The sequence below is a fragment of the Eumetopias jubatus genome, unplaced genomic scaffold, assembly GCF_037043125.1.
Source record: "Eumetopias jubatus isolate StellerSeaLion01/CBP00866 unplaced genomic scaffold, mEumJub1_p1.0 scaffold_10, whole genome shotgun sequence".
Taxonomy (NCBI): domain Eukaryota; kingdom Metazoa; phylum Chordata; class Mammalia; order Carnivora; family Otariidae; genus Eumetopias; species Eumetopias jubatus.
In genome coordinates, this window is record NW_028274816.1 from 55,495,374 (window position 1) to 55,512,080 (window position 16,707).

The following is a 16,707-nucleotide window of genomic DNA, read 5'->3' on the forward strand; positions in this document are numbered from 1 at the left end:
AGATGGCCTGGGGAGGATGAAGTGACCTCCCATCTGTCCCATCCCCCCCATTGTCCCCGGAGCCAAGGGGGATTCGAGGGGGTTGTGGTCCACTGCAGTCTGGATCCTCCCCCTCCATCTTCCTGGAGGGAGCTGAGGAGCTAGTTGCTATGGAGACAAGGAAGAGGCAAGAGAGATGCAGGGAGGCACCGGGGTCAGGCTGAGATCCACACCTTAGACCCTTTGATTCACATATACTCACACCACACAGGTACATATCCCAACATCCATGGAGTATGGCATGAATTTCCACATCTCCAGCACACGCACAGTCACACCAGGCCTCCTGCAGACACACAGGTGTATACTCAACAGTTGCACACAGGCACTCTGATGTATGAAGAAGATTCATGGGGATAGGTACACACACACACACACACACACACACACACACACACACACACACTCCCATAATGGATAATGCACATTCAGTCATGTGGACCATAAATATCACAGGCTCTCATGCAAAAATAGATAGACACACATCTGATATCCAAGTATGTCCCAGGTGCACATGTTCAAAGCCAAAATAACTCCACACTTGGCCACACACAAGCTGAGAAGTTACAAGTACATGATCAAAGCCATAAGACATAAATGACCTATGTTACATAAGGCATACATGTTAGTGACATGTGATATATAGACTGACAAACAGACCCAATCCTGCCTTCCACACAAATTGGATAATCACACACATTTAGATACATGGCTCTCGTAGTCTAATGCACAAAATGCACGAGACCTCACAGGCCACTCAGTGACATGCTCAACACACACGGAATCCCGAGTATTGGTCAGCCCCCACCCCCAAGTCATGCCTGCAGCCCCAGCTCACACCCCCCCCCCAAGCCCTCCTATTTGGACACACACGACAGCACGGTTGGTCACGCACTCACACTCACACACAAACACAAACCTCCTCCTAGATATTTTTAAACCCAGGCTAGTTCTGCTGCTATGGCAACCGCCCCAAACCCATTGCCATAGCAACCTAACGTCAGCTTTCCAAGCACCAAATCCTGGGGGATTGCAGGGCCCCAATCAGAGGCCAGAGGAGGGGGCTGCTGCACCCTCTGCCATCATCCGTGCCACCCCGGTACCTCCACCCCAGGGCCCCCAGGGGAGCAGTCACCTTATGGTGGGGAGGGAGGGGCTGGAGCCAAGGATGCAAGACCCTCCAGACCAGACACCCCTCGACGTGCTTTTTCCTCCTGCTCCATCAGAGTTTTACAGAGGGACTCATGGGACAAAGGTCAGCCTGCCCCTGGACACACACAAGCCAGGGTTTGAGTCTTGGCTTTGACATTTACATGCTGTGTGACTTGGGCATGTTTTTACCCTCTCTGAGTCTCATGTTCCTTAATTTGGAAAATGTTCCTGCTGTTGCTATTGATACTAATACCCCAAGGGTTATTGTGACTCAGTGGCTAAAAGCCCAGCCCAGAATTGTATCCAAATTCTCACTCTCCCATTTTCTAGCTGTATGAACTCAGGCAAGGGCCTCTGAGTCTCTGCAACAATGTTGGGGGGCACATAGTAATCTAATTACATAGGGCTGTTGGGATGATTCTCAACAGAGGGGTGTGGCTGCTGAACTAAGAACTTTGCATGTACTCCAACTTATTTAAGTCTTAAGCATGGCCTTATGGGTAAGTACTATTATTATTCCCATTTTGCAGGAAAGGAAACTGAGGCCCAGAGAGGCTGCCTGAGATCACCCAGTTTTGAAACATGAGATTTGAACCCAGGCAGTCAAAGACATGGCCTTAGCCATTTCTCTCTCCTCCCACTTAAAGAAGTTTGGAGAAGGGTGATGGAATGGTGGATTCCTGGAAATGCTTGCTAGCCTCAGTTTTCCGGCCCACAAAATGGGACTTCAAATGGTACCACCAGCCGAGGTGTTGGAGGATCTATGAGGCACCTTGCACCTGGGGCGCTGAGGATGGGTTGGCACACCTGAGCGCTCCGTGTAGACGGGGAGCAGATGGGAAGGGGCAGGGCAAGCTGGCAAGTGGGAAGTCTGAGGAGGGAGGTTGGCTCTTTTTCCTAGCTCTGTGACCTCAGGCATGGGCTTTCCCCAGTCTGAGCCTCATCTCATCATCTGTCAACTGGGAATCGTAAGAGTGCTGAGGGTGCGGCAAGGAGTCCAAGAACCAAAGCAGGTGAAACCACTTGGCCTGGGTCCCAGCCAGCGAAGAGAGAAATCTCAGCTAATATTAATACTCTCCATCCCGTCTGTGCATGGGATTTAGGAGTCAGGACTGTGGAGTGCAGGAGCTTGCAAACCGTTTTGACCCACGGTAAGAGATATTATATCATCATTCAATGCATATAACACTGAAACAAAAGTTTCATGAAATCATACTTCACCTATACCTTCGTTTATACTATGTTTTACACGATGTGTGCAGACTCCCTTCTATTCTTTTCAACTGAAAAATGTTGGTTGGGTTCACAGTCCCCTAACCAGTTGTGACCAACAGTATGAAAAACCCCAGCGTGACGGTTTGGGGTGCAATCCTGGAGTCGTTGGAGGGTTTTACACAGGGGAGTGGCATGGGCATCAAAGGGGCAATGGAGGGGTTGCCAGCCTGGGGGCTGGGTTGGAGCCAGACTCCAGGGAGGAGGGGCTCTTTGCCCGGACCCTAGCAGAGGCAGGAGAGATGGAGAGATGTGATCAGAAGCCAACACATGAAGAGTTAACACGGTGTTTTGAACACAGTGTATGGTGGTTACGAGCATCAGCCTTGAAGACAGATCCTCACTCATCCATTTGACAAAAATATTTATTAAGCATGTGCTATGTGTTGGGTACTGTTCTAGGCCCTGGAGATATAGCAGTGAACAAAATAGACACAAATTCCTGACCTCATGAGCTCACATTCTAGGGAAATAGACAATCAACATGCAAGAGAAGTAAAAAAAAATAAATAAATAAAATATATAGGATGTTAGATGATAAGGACTGTGGAGAAAAACATATCAGGGAAGGGGGATGAGGGGTTGGGGTACAAGGGGGTGAGAGTAGGGCTTTGGGTTTAAATATAATAGACAGGGGAGGCCTCACTGAGGAGGTGGCATTTGAGCAGAGACCTGCAGGAGGAGGTGAGGGAGTGGGCCATATGGGTCTCTGGGGGAAGAAGGATCCAGGCAGAGAAAAGAGCAGGTGCAAAGGCCCTGAGGCAGGAGTGCACCTGGTATGTTGGAGGAAGAAAGAGGAGCCCAGGGAAGCTAGAGACAAGTGGGGGAGGGGAGAGTGGGAGGAATGAGGCCAGTAAGGCAGGAAGTAGACAGTGTGGGGCCTTGAGGGCCACTGTAAAGCCCTAGCTTTGATTTGGAGTGAGATGACAACCGTGGGAGAGGTTTGAGCAGAGGAGAGACGTAAGTTGACATAGACTTTATTACAGATCCTTCTGGTTGCGTATGAAAAACATGGTGTGTGTGGGGGTGGGGGGTAGAAGGAGCCCAATGAGAAGGTGATTGTGACCATCCAGGTGAGAGGCGCTGGTGGCTGGCTGCACCAGGGTGATAGGTAGCTGTGCAGGTGGGGAGACATCACTGGAGTCCTGGTGCTCCTACGTGGCTTTGGGCAAATCATTTCAGCTCTTCAGAGCCTCAGTTTGCCCATTTACAAATGGGGGCTGAAAATAAAGCACCCACCTCTCAGGGCTCCTGTCTGGTCACAGTGTGATAGAGCGTGGACAGCCCTTGGCACAGAATGTGTGCTCAAGAAATACTGCCCGCTGTTGTCACTGATATCACGCCCCTCCTTCCTAGACCAGAGAAATTCTGTGTCCCGTCCAAGGGGGCTTCGGGGAGAAGGATTAAAAAGAAGCAGTTGGTCCTTGAATAATGATTGGGTATTTATCTGATCCTGAGAGTATTTGAGTCAGAGAATCTTGGACCAAAACTATACTTGCCCCGAGGGGGCCTTTAGGGGTCTTTTATTCCTACCAGGCTCTTTGTAGGATGGAGAAATGGAGGTCCAGAGAACAGTTTTGTCCTGCCCAGGAGCCCACAGTGAGTTGGGGGCTGAGCCAGGGCTAGAATCCATCCTTGTGGCCTCTCTCCCAGGCCTGTGTTCCCAGTCCTGGCTGCCTCCTTGGTGATTATGGCATCTGACCGAGTCCCCTCCCCCCCCAGCCTCAACATCTTCCTATGACTTCCGACTGCCTCCGGGATAAATTCCAAACTCTCCCGGTCGCTGGGGCCAAAAACCTTGTATTCGCCCTTGACACCCCCTCTTTCCCTCACACCTACATCCAATCCAGCAGCAAACCTTTCCTGCCGCGCCCTTCGATTCTCAATCTGACCCTGTCTCGCCCACCCCATTTGTCAACACCACTGAGGTGCAGGCCCCCAACGGCTCCCCATTGGACCCTCTCACAGGAGCCTCTTCCTGGGCTCCCCGCTTTTACTCTTGCCCCCTTTCCACGGCAACCAGAGCCAGCCTTTTAAAAGGCAAGTCAGATCATATACTGTGTTGTATCCAAGAGAAAGAAAAATGGGCTTTCCATAAGAACATCCAGAAGCAATATAGATTTCTTGCCTTAGGTTCGTGGGCGAAGAAGGGGCTTTCCGTGTTGTCTCTCTCAAGGGTATGGGTTTACAAATATTAGGGAGGGTGGATGCCTGGCTGGCTCAGTCGCTAAAGCACGTGACTCCTGCTCTCGGGGTTGTGAGTTCAAACCCCACATTGGCATTAAAAAAAAAAAGTACAGGAGACAAAGGCACAGGGAAGTCGAGTTCCTTGGGGTTGAGTTGGGATTTGAACCCTGGCAGCCTGGCTGCAGAGTGACCCTCTTAACTTTACCAGCCTGCCTCTGTTTCTCACTGGCCCCTCTTCTCTGACCAAGCTTCTCCAAGGTACATGCGCCCCCTCCACCCCCTCTACCCTGCTATCCTCCCCTCCCAGGAGTCTCAATGCTTCCTGCCTTGGAACCACAAGCACACGGACTTGAGGCGATTCTATGCAATCATCTTTGGTTGAATTTAATTTTAGAAATTTCCCCCTTTCATCTGTCCCCCTCCCATAGGCATCCTCTCTAGCGTGCTTAATTTTTGGCCTCCATCCTTCTTCTGTTCTTTTATTAAGATTCATGTGTATCCTTACAGTTAGTTTCTTTGTGTGTGTTTTAAATTTGCAACAGTGTCACTGGGCCACAAACCTCATTATCTTTTTTTCATTGTGCTTTTTGAGAGCTCTCTGTGTGGCTATGATTATTTCTAGCTCAGGGTGAGTGAGTCTTGAGAGGATTCTGAGAGGCTGCCTGGGTTTAAGTAACCCATACTAGCTGAATGTCCTTGGGCAAATTTCTTAACCTCTCTGTGTAGAATGGGAGGTTGCCAAACAATGGCATCTGGGTGGTTCAGTTGGTTAGGCATCCGACTCTTGATTTAGGTTCAGGTCATGACCTCAGGGTCATAGGATCGAGCCCCGCGTTGGGCTCACGGGCTGGCGTGGAGCTTGCTTAAGATTCTCTCCCTCTTAAGAAAAATAAGTATATAAATATATAAAAATGGCACTTTTCTCATAGGATCATTGCCAGCTGGTGTCTTAAAGCATTTAGCACCAGGCATTCACTAAGCACTGCACTGACGTCTGCATCTTTCTCTTCTTTGTGGTTGTGGGGTATCCCACCATATAGTCCACATTCTGCTTCTCAAGCCCTAATGATGGACATCAAATTCCCTCCAATTCTTTGCCTCTAAACTGCACACGATTCACATCCTCATACGTATTCCATGTATAGGCCTGTTGGAGAGTGGAGAAATTGGGTTGTCAGGCATCCTCAATTTTAATTTCTCCAAGTATCCCAGATTGTTCTCCAGCAAGGATGCACCTATTTATACTCCTGCCAGCCATGCCAGATGACCCATTCTTTCATATACTTCCCCAGAACTCGGTGTTCCAAGACCACCTAATTTTGGCCCATCTAGTGGATGTGAGAATGTTGCTTTATGTACTCATGTAGATCAGTTTAGCTTCTCTGGGCTGCTTTAGTCTTCATTTCTACCAGAATTACTACAAGCTGTGTGTGTGTGTGTGTGTAAGGCTTTGCATACTAACCCTTTATTTTATTTTTTTAAAGATTTTATTTATTTATTTGAGAGAGAGAGAATGAGAGATAGAGAACACGAGAGGGAAGAGGGTCAGAGGGAGAAGCAGACTCCCTGCTGAGCAGGGAGCCCTATGTGGGACTCGATCCCGGGACTCCAGGATCATGACCTGAGCCAAAGGCAGTTGCTTAAACAACTGAGCCACCCAGGCGCCCTTATTTTATTTTTTTTTTAAAGATTTTATTTATTTATTTGACAGAGAGAGACACAGCGAGAGAGGGAACACAAGCAGGGGGAGTGGGAGAGGGAGAAGCAGGCTCTCCGCTGAGCAGGGAGCCCGATGCGGGGCTCGATCCCAGGACCCTGGGATCATGACCTGAGCCGAAGGCAGACGCTTAATGACTGAGCCACCCAGGTGCCCCAATACTAACCCTTTAATACTTTAGTTCCTGTCACAGTAGAAAAGGGATCATAATAGTACCTCTCATTTGTTGTTAAAGAGATTGTTAAAGGGATTCAATGATATGATAATGACCATGGTTATTTTGTGTTTCCCTCCATGGCAGGTGTTATGCTAGGAGCTTTACATGTATTAACCTATTCATTCCTCACAAAAAACACTATGAGGCACATCTGCTGTTATCATCTCCATTTTACAGATGAGAAAACTGAGACACGGAGAAGTAGACTCTAAGAAGCAGAGCTGGAATTCAAACCCAGGCAGACAGGCTCATTAACCAACTCACTGCCTCTCACTGAGACATACAGGAAAACACCTATGGCTTAATGACTGCTCTATGTTAATCAGCTGTAATAACCAGACAGGACAATCCAGGGGAGCTTGGGGTACGTTTGCTGATGGCCTCAGTAAATCTGATCATGGGTTTATCTATTGGGAAATTTTATAAGCATAATAATTATAGCACCTCACATTAAAGAAAAATCATGTTGGGGCGCCTGGGTGGCTCAGTTGGTTAAGTATCTGTCTTTGGCTCAGGTCATGATCTCAGGGTTCTGGGATCAAGTCCCACATGGAGCTCTCTGCTCAGCGGGGAGCCTGCTTCTCCCTCTCCCTCTGCCGCTCCCCCTGCTTGTGCTCTCTCTCTCTCTCTCTCTCTCTCTCAATCTCTGTCAAATAAATAAATAACATCTTTAAAAATTTTTTTAAAAATCAGGGTGCCTGGGTGGCTCAGTCGTTAAGCGTCTACCTTCGGCTCAGGTCATGATCCCAGGGTCCTGGGATCGAGCCCCACATCGGGCTCCCTGCTCGGCGGGAAGCCTGCTTCTCCCTCTCCGACCCCCCCTGCTTGTGTTCCCTCTCTCGCTGTGTCTCTCTCTGTCAAATAAATAAATAAAATCTTTAAAAAAAATTTTTTTTTTAATCGTGTTAAGGTGTGGGAAACCTGGACCCACCTGGGCCTCTTTTTCCCTATCTGTAAATGGATAGGATTGGATAAGACCCTGGTCCCTAACCTTTTCATAGCCGCTCTATTTCCCAAATCAAAGCATTTCCAGCCATTACAGTTGTCCTCCTTTCTAGCACTCCCTGGGCACCGGGTCCTGTTCCCAGCTTTTATGTGAATGAGACCGATGGGCAATTCTCACCCAGCTTTCTGCCTACTCTGTGCCTGCACCAGCTGAATGTGGCTGGACACAAACACATCCTACATGATCACTCACCTGGGGACCACCTGGAAACCTTCCTCACGTCCATTCTTTCTCCCACGCTCCTGGAATAACTACACACCTTCTCCTCCCGCCTTGAACCTCTAGCTCCACCCCTCTCCTCATTCTCACCCTTGACCCTGATCCATTCTCAGGGAGAGAAGAGAAGCCATCAGAAGGTTCCCAGGGCATCTACCTCCTACCTGCATCTGAGACCCTGTTCTCTGCCTTCCCTCCTGTTAGATAAGGAAACACTCTGAGTGGGCACTAGATCCCATCCTCTCTTGTCTACTCAGGGACATAAATCAAGCAATTCTCCCCTTTCTCTCCTGCACCATCCATCATCCTCTCTCTTCTGGATCATTCTCATTGGCATCAAACACGTTTTAATACAAATATGCTTTATTAACCTCAACTAGCTAAGGTTGTTAGCTAATTAAGCTCCAGTGTTTTGCTGCTCTTTATGGTTTTACAGCAAAACCCTAAAAAAAAAAAAAGAGAGAGAAAGAGATCTGTACTAATGTCTCCTCTTCCTTTCCCTCAATCCTTCTTGAATCAGCCAACCAGGGTTTGGCTTCACCACTTGGCCAAATCAACTCTTGAGGTTACGGGTGACCTCCAAGTGGCTCCATCCAACAGTCCAGTGACCAGCCCTCATGTCACTTGAGCCTTCCCAATGATAGTCACACCCTCTTCCTAGGTTTGTTTTCTTCCCTTGGCTCCCAAGACCCTCCGCACTCATGATCTCCCTCCTATCTCAGTGGCTGCTCCTTCTCTGTGGTTTCTTTGTGAGCTGAGGGTGGGGAGAAAGAGGGAGAAGAAGAAGGAGACAGAGAATGCCAAGCAGGCTTCACATCCAGCACAGAGCCCCATATGGGGCTCGATCTCATGACCCAGAGATCATGGCCTGAGCCGAAATCAAGAGTCAGATGCCTAACTGACTGAGCCACCCAGGCGCCCTGTCTTTAAACATTGGGGCTCAGTGCTTGGTCTTCTCTTGGCCTCCCAAATTCGTATATCTCTCTAGGCTGGACCTTACCCCAGAATTCAGACTCATATATTCACTTAGCCTCTCAACACTTCCACTTGGAAGTCTGTTAGGTACTTCATCATGTCCAAACCCAAACTCCTGATCCCTGCTTCTCCCTGCCCCCCACCTGCTATTCATCTAATCTCAATAAATGGAAACTTCATCTTCGCAGCTCTTCAGATCAAAAAGCCTCGCAATCATTTCGACTCGTTTCTTTATCTCCCTCCCGACACCCAATCCATCAGCGAATTCTGTCAGCTCTACCTCCAGAACATGCAGATTCTAACTACGTCTCACCACCTCCACTGCTACCACCCTCATAAAAGCCGCCATCATCTCTCATTTGAATGATTTTTTAAATCTTTTGCTTAAAATATTAACCATTTTAAAGGGCACAAGCCAGAGGCATCTAGTACATTCACAGTGTTGTGAATTATCTCCATTTAGTTCCAAAACACTTTCATCATCCCCAAAGGAGACTTCACACCCATTAAACAGTGACCCCCACCCCCAGTCCCTGGCACCACTAATCTGCTTTCTGTCTCGACGGATTTGCCTACTCTGGACATTTCATATGAATAGACTCATGCAATGTGTGACCTTTGTGTCTGGCTTCTTTCACTCAGCATGTTTTCAAGCTTCCTCCATGTTGTAGCATGGACCAATACTCCATTCTTTTTTATGGCTGAATAATATTCCATGGCATGGATGTACCATACCTTGTCTATCCATTCATCTATGGATAGAAGACATTTGAGTTGTTGTCACATTTTGGCTATTATGAATGGTACTGCTGTGAATATTCATGTACAAATATTTGTCTGAACACCAGTCTTCAACACTCTTAGGTCAATGCCTAGGAGTGGAATTGCTGGGTCATACAGTAACCCGATGTTTAACTTTCTGAGGAACTGCCAAAATGTTTCCCACAGGTGGCACTATTTTATTTCATTCGAATTATTTTAATAGCTGATTCTTTTAAAATATATTTACTGATTTATTTGAGAGAATGCGAGAGAGACAGGGGGAGGGGCAGAGGGAGAGAGAAACTCGGGCAGACTCCATGCTGAGAACGGAGCCCAATGCGGGGCTCGATCTCACAGCCCATGAGATCATGACCTGAGCCGAAACCAAGAACAGGAAGCTCAACTGACTGTGCCACCCAGGTGCCCCTTAACAGCCTATTCTTAACACAGCCACCAGCATCACCACTTAAGACATGAGTAAAAGTGTCCCTGCTGCCCTCAACCTTCAATGGGTCCCATCTCAGAGCAAAACCCAGAGACCTCACAACGGCTTACAACACCCTGCATGACTTGGCCTCTGGCTCCCTCCCAGGTGTCTTATTCCACACTCCCACTCACTCAGTATTGATTTCCTCCCTGGTTTTTTTTTTTTTTTTTTTTTTTTTAAGTAAACTCTACCCCCAACACTGGGCTCGAACTCACGACCCCAAGATCAAGAGCCACATGCTCTACCAACTAAGCCAGCCAGGTGCCCCTCCTCACTGTTCTTTTTTTTTTTTTTTAATATTTTATTTATTTGACAGAGAAAGAGACAGTGAGAGAGAGAACACAAGCAGGGGGAGTGGGAGAGGGAGAAACAGGCTTCCCACTGAGCAGCGAGCCTGATGATGCGATGCAGAGGCTCGATCCCAGGATCCTAGGATCATGACCTGAGCGGAAAGCAGATGCCCAATGACTGAGCCACCCAGGCGCCCCCTCACTGTTCTTTAAATGCATCAGGCAGGCTCCCACCTCTGGGCTTTTGCACTCACTGTTTGTTTTTCCTGGCATGTTCTACCCCTATACCCGCAAGGCTGGTTCTTTCACTTTCTTCTGGTCTCTCTTCTAAGTCACCTTGTCTGAGATACCTCTGAACACCCTGTCCCCTTTACTCTGTTTTATTTTCTCCGGAGCACTTACCACAATCTGACATATATACATTTATTTGTTTATAATTTAATTCTTTGTTTCCCTTTCATGAGGCATTGACTTTTTCTCTTTGTTCACTGATGTACCTACCCCTAGCACCCAGAAAAGTGCCTGGAGTATAGCAGATGCTCAGTAAATGCTTGATGAATGAAGGAATGACTTGAACTCCATTTATGGATGAAGGAAGCAAAGCTCGGGGAAGAGGCATGACTTATGGGAGCTCCCACAGCTGGTAAGAGGATGCTTTGGGATTCCTTTTTTTTTTTTTTCCCTCCCCAATGTGTCTTGGATTCTAATCCTGGCCTCTAGGACTGCAAAGCCCAAGTTCTTAACTGGACTGTTTTGTGAACTTTATATCTGGGCCTCCTTAACAACCCTAGATGTTAGTCTTTTTAGCAATACTCAATTTATAAGTGGAAAAACTCTTAGAGGGAAGGGGGCCCCACAACCAGTTGGTGGCAATGGCAGGACTGGCCCTTAAGCTTCAGGGCAAGATTTTTGGCATTAGCCTCTGGCACACAATGGACACTCAAGTGCATGATGACTGGTGTTCAGGATGGGTTCATAGTCAAGCCCATGCCAGCTTCAGGACCTTGATTTGCAAAAGTCCTTTAATGCGTTCCTAAGGTCTGAGGTCTTCATAACATTTGCAAAAGGAGGATATTTAAAAAATGCCGTTGGTGAAGACTACTGTCTTTTTGCGATTCTACTCCCCCCTGTTGTACTTCTCTTACCGTGGATGGTGCTGGAGTAGCCTCAGGCATTTGTGGGATCTAGCGGAGAGGAAGGTGAGTTGAGGATACGTTTAGGTTGGGTTTCATGGGATACAGTGATATGGTTCACAGCCGCTTTCAGATATACTTAAATTACCTAACTAGCAGTCCTGGTTTAGGAATGGCTTCCAGGAATGCTCCTATTGTTGGAGGTGCTAACTCAGGAGGTACAAGGCCCCATAGTCTATTGTGGCATGACCCTATGCTCTAGTGACTCACTCCACAAGCACTTGTGCAATGGAGGTGAGTCAGTAATTAAAAGGACTGAGCGAGGGGCGCCTGGGTGGCTCAGTCAGTTAAGCGTCTGCCTTCGGCTCAGGTCATGATCCTGGGCTCCTGGGATTGAGCCCCGCATTGGACTCCCTGCTCGGCGGGAAGCCTGCTTCTCTCTCTGCCTGCACCCTCCATCCCCAGTCATTCTTTCTCTCTCAAATAAATAAAATCTTAAAAAGAAAAAAAAAAGACTGAGCCAGAAGCTAGTCCATGAAAGCATCTTCCAAAACATAGCTAACATGAATTAAACTTTGTGAAAGTTTTCACAAATTTCCAAAATGTTTCGATGACATCACCCATACTGACTTGTGAAGGTGAAAGTTTTTCTAAACTATAAGGACCAAAAGAAAGTTCCATCAAGCATACTAGAGGGAAGATAATTTACTTTTCTCTTCTCTCTGCAGATTAGGATATTATGAAATAAGTATTTGCAGCCAAAAAAGTAGGCGACTACCAAAGAGGTGTGTCAGGCAGTAAATTAATAAAAACATTACGTTATCTTTTGGGATTTTGCAATGTTTGTGCTATTTGTCAGCCCTTTTAAATGTGTAATTTGTTATTTCATATTCTAAATTTTCACGTTCATACCCAATTTTTTTTAAGATTTTATTTATTTATCAGAGAGAGCGAGCGAGCACAAGTAGGGATAAAGGCAGAGGGAGAAGCAGACTCCCCGCTGATCAGGGAGCCTGATGCGGGGCTCGATCCCAAGACCCTGGGATCATGACCTGAGCTGAAGGCAGACGCTTAACCGACTGAGCCACCCAGGCGCCCCCATACCCAATTTTGTTAGTAATTTTGTATTTCTTTTAAGGAACTCTCCCCTCCCATACTCCTCCACCAAACTCTGTTAAGTTCTATCAGCCCTGTTGATGACTCTTTGGCTCAAAATAGGAATACGTTCCCAAGCTGTGTGATCCCCGGGCAGTGGCTGTACCTCTCTGAGATTGTTTCCTTAATAGCAAATTAGGGATCATAGTAGCCCCTACACCGCAGGGTTGTTGTTAAGTTTAAATAAGCCAAGGCCTGCAAAGCGCTTAATGCTGGTTTGGAACGCACTGAGCAACGATAAACCTCTGCCCTTCTTTACGCTTAGAACTTGCCCGCAGCTTCCGGACCCGCGGCGGCCAAGACCTTCCCGTGCGCATGTGCCGCCGCCTCTCCTCCAACCCGCCCCTCCTCGTGGGCGCGTCTAGTCCGCGGCAGGGGGTGATGGGCGGAGTCAAGGGGCTACTTCCAGGATTTCCTCCCCCTCCGAGGAACAACCCTCTTTGCATGACTGGCAGTAGGAGTTAGCCAGTAATGATTGGAGAGAAGACGGACGACCGGGCCCATTTAGGAATCGCTCATCCGAGTTGGCCAATTGCAAGCTTTGGAGGGCGGGCTCGTCTCTGAGGCGGGACACGGAGTGACGGGCGTCTGTTTTGACTAATGAGAACTTGGCTGCGAGTAAGCCAGGGCCAGTCAGAAGCGAGAAGGCCGGATCCTGGGGCGGGGCTGGAGCTTCGGCAGTTGAACTGCTCGCGAGGAGGGTTGTCTGTGGAGAAGGTGAGAGGCGGCGAGAGTGCCGGGTGCGCGGGCCAGGGTGGGGATCCTGGGGGGAGGGGATGCTCTGGGGGAGGGTGGGCTGCGGCGGGCAGCTGACCGGGCAGTGTAGGAATCGGGAAGGGTGACCTTTAACACGGATAGGCACGTTGACGGTGGTTTGTGAGGCAGAGGGCAGTATCTGAGTCGGGGGTTGGGGGAGATGTTTTGTATCTTGCAGGAGGGTCTGTAATGGGGGAAAGTGTGTAAAGCTGGAGACAGCAGGCGGTAAAATACAGAAATTCCCCTGTAATATAGCCTTGTGATTTAACGGGAGGTTTTGAGGCGAGGGATTATTGTAGTGCGGTGTGGAGGATCGGAGGTCCTTGGGATGAGTTACAAGCTTTGATTTGGGTGGAGGGCAGCTGAAGCACTACGGAGGGAGAGAATGAGTGAGGACTTCGAGGATGGAGGTGTGCTTTAGGGAGGTGTGAAGCCACATGATACATGCAGCGTTTACTCAGGGCTTACTATGTGCCAGGTTTTGTATGAGTTACTCTTAAACTTCCTAACACACCTCCCTCTGGTTAAGGCTGTGGGCTCTGGAGTTGGGTTGCCTGAGCTTAAGTGCTGGCTTTGCCACTGGCCCTGCCACTGAACGTCAGGGTGGCTTCGGGCAAATTCTTTAACCCTCTGTGCCTCAGCTTTAGCATCCTTAGAATGACCTCATCTCTTCTCTGTCTGTACCACTCACCTAGTCTCTTGGTTTCACATGCTCTTTATATAATGATAACTCTCAAGTGCCGGTCTGCAGTCTGGATCTCTCTGAACTCCAGACTCATTTGTCCAATGGCTGACTCTTCTCTACTTGGAAGTCCAGCTGACATCCATGCTTTAAAAACTTGTCCCTAACCAAACTTGTAGTTTCCCTCTTCCAAACCCAGCTGATGGCAGTTCTGTTCTTCCAGGTACTCAGGACAAAAACCTTGGAGTTGTCCTTGACTCTCCCTTTTTCCTTTCCTGCGTGCCATCCGCCAATCAGCAGATCTCATGGGTCTACAGAACACTTCTAGAATCCAGCCGTATCTCACCGTATCTCACCACCTCCCTTGCTGCTCTGAGTCATGCCATCACTTGCCCCACCTGGTCTGTTGCAGTGGCCTCCTCGCTGGGCTCCTTGCCTCTGCCCTGGACCCCACAGTTGGGGGTTCCTGTTGAAACAAAAGTCAGATCATGTTACTGCCCGATCCAGGCACTCCCGTGGCTTCCACCTCACACAGTATAAGTCCTTGCCAAGCTCATAGTGCTCCACCGGATCCAGTTCTCCCTCCAGCCTGCCCTCAACTCCTGCCATTCTCCCTTGTTGACACTGCTTCAGCCACCCTGGCCTCCTTGTTCTTCAGACAGCAAATACGTTCCCACCTGGGGAATGTCATTGCTGTGCCCTCTGTCTGGATCATGTTCCCTCTAGATGTCTACATGGCTTCTCCCTCACTTCCTTAGGTCTCTGTTCAAATGTCAAATCCACAAACAGGCCCTCTCTGACCACCCAAGCTAAAATAGCTCCTGTTATTTCCTGGCGCCTCATCACCTGGTTTTGCTTTTCTTCAGTAACACTTACCAGTACCCAACATCTATTAGGGTTTGTTTATATCCCCTGGCTTCTTAGACTCCCACCCCCCACCAGAGTGTTGACTCCATGAGAATATAGAGCTTAGCACCTAGAAGGGCCCATAGATGCTTGAAAAGTGTTACTTGTGTTATACCATCATCATCACCATTTCTGGGCGGGGAGGGGGAAGCTCCCTGTAGTATAGGGCAGGGTTGTGAGCTGGGAGAGTCTTGGGTGGGGGGGTGGGGTTAAGATGGGGTAATAAACTGGGAGGAAACAGAAGGGTATCCAGGGGCAGAAGCTCTCAGATCTCAGAGCTGGGGGAGCTTGTAGGAAATGCAGATTCCTGGGCCCACCCCCAGAGGTTCTGCTTCTGTAGATTTGGGATCATGCCCAAGATCCTGCATTTTTTTAAGTCAAGCACCCGTGTTCATGCTGAAGGTCTGCAGTCCTCTCTTGAAGAAACACCAGTTCGGAGCTTGGACTGGAGCTCCCTCATCGTTAAACTACCCCTCTGTGGCTGCCTCTCTGCCAAGCAGTGCCGGGGACACTGGTGATTGAGACAGCTTTTTACCTAGCCTGGGAGTCAGGGAGGGCTTCCTGTAGGAATGGACATGGGAGTTGGGACCTGGTGACAAAGCAGTGAGCTGAGGGGAGAGGACGTTGGCTGTATCTCCAGTGCCTAGAACCCCGTTTCCTGGCATCTCGCATAAATTCACAAGTAGTCCCTGATCTGTGCCAGGCCCAGGGTGCTGAAGGTACAAGAATGATCAAAATGGCTCTGCCCTCTTGGGCCTCTGGTCTTTCAACTAATCGTCAGCTGGTTGCACAGATGGTAAACAGCTGACCAGGTGCCAGGCACTGTTTGAAACTCCTTACATGTATTAATTAACTTAATCCCCACAATCATCCTATGTAAGATGGGCGCTCTTATTATCCTCACTTTACTGGTGGGAAAAAGCCCAGAGAGGCTAAGCGCCTCGCCCTGGGTCACATTGTGGGTAAGTGGTGGAGCAGGAGCTGAACCCAGGAGTCCCTTTCTCGCAGTGTGTGTCATGTTTAAGGTCCGAGGCCACACATAAGAATTGGTGCCTGGAGGGAAAGGAGCAGAGAGTTATGGGAGGAAAGGTAGCTGGGTAATGGGAAGCCCCTCACTGCAGGATTCTAGGCAAATCTCAGTTTCATCCTCTGTAAAATGGGGGATGGTTACAGCATCTACCAGAGAACAGAATTAAAGACAAGTCACTGGTTGATGGGTGTGCGTAGTCCTGTTTGAGTGGTAGTAGGGGGGAGGTTTGGATATTTGGGGTGTGTGTGTGTGTGATGGGCTGCAGTGTGCACTATGGAGGGGCAGATCATGGAGAGTCCTTAAAGATTTTTGTGTTTATATATTCCAGGGGGACAGTGTGGGAGGCTCTGGTCTATATTCTGGGGGAGTGCAGGGTGAAGGGAGGGGAATTCTAGCCAGCTAAAACTCACTCACATGGCGGGGAGGGGTCACTCCGGCCAGGCCAGTGTGTGTATGTAAGGTGGCGGGGGGGGGTATACTGTATAGGAGAGGCCAGCTAGGTCATGGCCAGGCTGAAATATGGGGTGTTGGCGGGAGAGAGTGCTGCAGACAGTGTGAAATAGCCATCAGGGGTGGGGGCTGACAGAGGTGGTGATTTACCCGTGTCCTGTGTGGGAGATGGTGATGTGGATTTGTTTTGGGGGAACCCAGCGTGGAGGTTCTCGGCTTCCACCCTAGGGCGAGGGATGTGAAGTCTGAAATATCCAGGGAGCGCTACTGGGAGG